At 37.2% G+C, this 3737-nt stretch overlaps 1 pseudogene; it reads left to right on the forward strand.

The window, feature by feature from the left end:
• The first annotated feature begins 2680 nt into the window (after nt 1-2680).
• On the forward strand, nt 2681-3737 carry LOC148848563 (thaumatin-like protein pseudogene; annotated as a pseudogene).

Raw genomic sequence — 3737 nt, forward strand, 5'->3', positions numbered from 1 at the left:
CATTATCTACTGATCCAAACCTAGATCCGCCCCTATTTAACTAACCCAATTAACCTAGTTTGAAATGGGCTTTAGGCTCATTAAGCTTTCAGGCTCACTCCCCTTTAATGCTGACTAGCTTGGCTCTCTTTGTATGGCATGGGACCCTAACATTTGCCTACACATCAATCGCATGGGTTCAGCCTAGCCTCTGTTACAAAGCTTGGCCAACATTTACACTAAATAGTCATTGGATCCTACCATCTTATGAAGGCCCAAGGACTGTGGGCATATGCAAGATTAACCTATCAGGTAAAACCCTCAATGGTCTTACACTTAACCTCTCAGCCCTTAATGATTAAACACTGCCCGACAAGAAATGACATCTCCCTCAACTGCAAGGTATAGTGTTGCACTCTCTACTCACATGGATCCCGGGAATTAAAATATTTTGCAAACAATTTGTGAAACCATAATATATAAGTATATCTCTATATAAATATATTTTGCAAAACCAAATTTCAAACACATTTGAAATCCATTGCCTGCAGTTTAGATTTCCATCAAAGAGAGTACATTTTCTCGATCGTTCACTTTATCCAACGAAGGGGCTGATCCTGTCACTATGATCACCCACTCAGATGAATTCTTTGACTATCTCAACATACCCAGGTTTTGACCCCCTCTAAGGATCTCACTGATTGGCACATCAAAGATAGCCCAATCCGACACTTAGTGCAATATCATAATCGAGTCTAGGGGTCAGGTGTGACACTCCAATTTTGCCCATCTGTCTCCAAGGTCCAAGGCAATACTGGAATTTTGGTCCGGTTCAGGGCTTCAAGAAAACCCACACTGCATGTACCTCAGGTCTCACCCTGGTAGCTGAGACAAGCCACCCCAACCAACTTGGTGGTGCATCAATGTCAACCTTGGCAGGATAAATCTCCCTAGATCTATCCCGCGACTGTGAAGATTCTAAACTAACACGAGTCTCATATATTTCCAGTTTAAGGGTATTATATAGAAACACACCACAATAACATGAATCAAGTATGTACTTTATTCATTTATAATAAATGTCATAATGTACATCATGTTAATTGGAGTTAAGGGCATACACTGTCTAACACATATACATTTATATCAATTTTTAGTGTGGGAAAATTTACCAACCTGAGTCCAATTTGGGTTCGAGCCCAACCCAAGTACATAAAATTTCAGTGTGGTCTAGGTTTGGGCTAGATATTTTGAGCTAGAATTTGAATTCAGGTTGGGTTTAGGCTTTAGGCCCAATTCTTAGGATTAGGCCTGGGTTGAGCTAAAATCTAGCCTAGCCCATGCAAATTAGCAGTCCTAATGAAAATGAGCAACATGGCGAATCATTATATGATGTTTTATTATATATTATGAGTTTTTTAGTATGTTATTTTTATTAAATATACCAATTTGATGAAATTAATAGACATATTGTATTTCTTCATGTTATTATTTTGATTTTTAATTTTACATATTTTAAATTCCATTTCTATTTAGAAATTACAAGCTTTTTTCAATTTTTCATTTGGACAATTTCTACTCAATTCAGCAATTAGTTTTAAATAGGTGTTAATTGTTTCCTTTAAATTTTCTTTTATATTTTCTCTGCAACCAAATTCAAAAGCTATAAGCGTGCTTTTTTCTTTTTCATGTATTGTGTTATTGATGTGGCGCCACATGGTTGATATATTTGTGTTTCGTTAGTGTGGGTTGTGTTTCCATTATAATGAGTATTGTATGTATACCTATATTATTATTTTTGTTGATAAAAAGAAGAATAAAATTGAAATTCGTAATCAAGCATGTTCAAAATTTTTCTCATTCCGTCCATTTCTATCCATTCTAAAATTTTATTATTAGAAATAATGACAATTAAACCAAACATGACCTAAACTTCTCATATATCTTAGAAATAGAAGTATGAAAAATGCCACTTTAATTTTCTCAATTCAATTTGTCTATGGCTTGAGCTTCTAACTGAATTTACACTTGGGTCTAAAGTGGTGGCAATCATTCTTAGCTTTAATATATTTCAAGTCTCTCTTGCATGCATCCTTTTCTCTATAGGATGAACACAAAGAGTATATGTGTTAGGCCATATTTAGGAGTGCTTAAAAGTAAGTACTTATTTGAAATAAGTGCTTATGTGGGCTGGGACCATTAAGCAATTATTGGTGTTTGGGAAATACACCTGAAATAAGTGCTGATTTTAAAAATAGAGGCTTATTTTTTAAGCCCAATTTTCTATCTTTTTTTTTTTTAAGTGTTTATGCAATAAGCATTTTTTCATTTTTTCTTTCAAAATTATCTCTAGTTGAATTTTAAAATACCACTTATAAAATTATCCCTAGTTAGATTTTATAAAAATACTTTCATAAAAATGTTTCTATAAAAATAATTTAATAAAAATACTTTCATAAGAGTATATTTTAAAATTTTGAAAGAAAATAAAGGACAAAATAATCACAAATACTTATTTAAGTACTTATTGAAGAAAAAAAAAGTATCAAACGCCCAATATGAAATAAGTGCTTTTTTTTTAAATAAAGATTTAAAAAAGTTGAGTGCCAAATGCAAATATATGCTTATTCCAATAAACACATACTTTTAACATAAGCATTCCAAAACATGGACTTACTGTGGTGAATGGTCTAGATGATCCAATGTCGTTTTATGAGACGGAACTTTCATTCTCTGTATAAGCCAGAATTTGAATCATCATCATCACCAGAGAAGTCAAAGGCTAGTTTTAAATGAAACGAGATTTCTGGCATGGGCTCTGTAGAAAATAAGGAAGCATAAGCCCGTTAAGCTTGCCCACCTCACCTTATCTGTAGAAAACTAAAGTGGATATTTTTCTTCTTCTCTTGTCCAATAGAGAACCTTGCCCTTATTCCACAATCCTGATTAGTCAACAAAATATGTGCCTAAACTTTCCAATTAATAGTACCGAGTACTAACCACTTAATCAACTATAATCACCCCTTCATCAAATGTTTCTGTAAATACCTCCTTCATCAAATCTTTCTTGGTAGCTGAAGATGGCCTTTGCAAGAAAACTCTCCATCGTCTCCCTCCTTTACTCTGCTATTCTCTTCATCTCCACGCATTCAGCCACATTTGAGGTCCGAAACCAATGTCCCTACACAGTCTGGGCCGCTGCTTCCCCAGGTGGTGGCCAGCGGCTTGAACGAGGCCAGTCGTGGACCATCAACGTGACAGCTGGCACAGAGGGAGCTCGCATTTGGGGCCGCACCAACTGCAGCTTCGATGCAAACGGCCGGGGACAGTGTCTGACCGGTGACTAAGGTGGGGTGCTACAGTGCCAAGGTTTCGGCACCCCGCCCAACACCTTGGTTGAATACGCGCTAAATCAATTCAATAACGTGGATTTCTACGACATCTCTCTGATAGATGGCTTTAACATCCCCGTGGAGTTAAGCCCTATCAGTGACAAATGCCGACGGACCAGATGCGCAGCTGACATCGTAGGGCAATGCCCAACTGTGCTTAAGGTCCCCGGAGGCTGTAACCACCCATGCACTGTATACAAGACCAACCAATACTGCTGCTACTCTGGGAACTGCGAGCCCACCCCCTTGTCTCAGTTCTTCAGGAAAATGTGCCCGGATGCTTACAGTTTTCCCAGCAATGATCAACAGACAAGCACATTAACCTGCCCCGGCGGTACTAACTACAGGGTTGTGTTTTGCCCATGA

The sequence above is a fragment of the Nelumbo lutea genome, chromosome 6 (assembly GCF_056320005.1).
Source record: "Nelumbo lutea isolate HS-2025 chromosome 6, American lotus-T2T, whole genome shotgun sequence".
NCBI lineage: Eukaryota > Viridiplantae > Streptophyta > Magnoliopsida > Proteales > Nelumbonaceae > Nelumbo > Nelumbo lutea.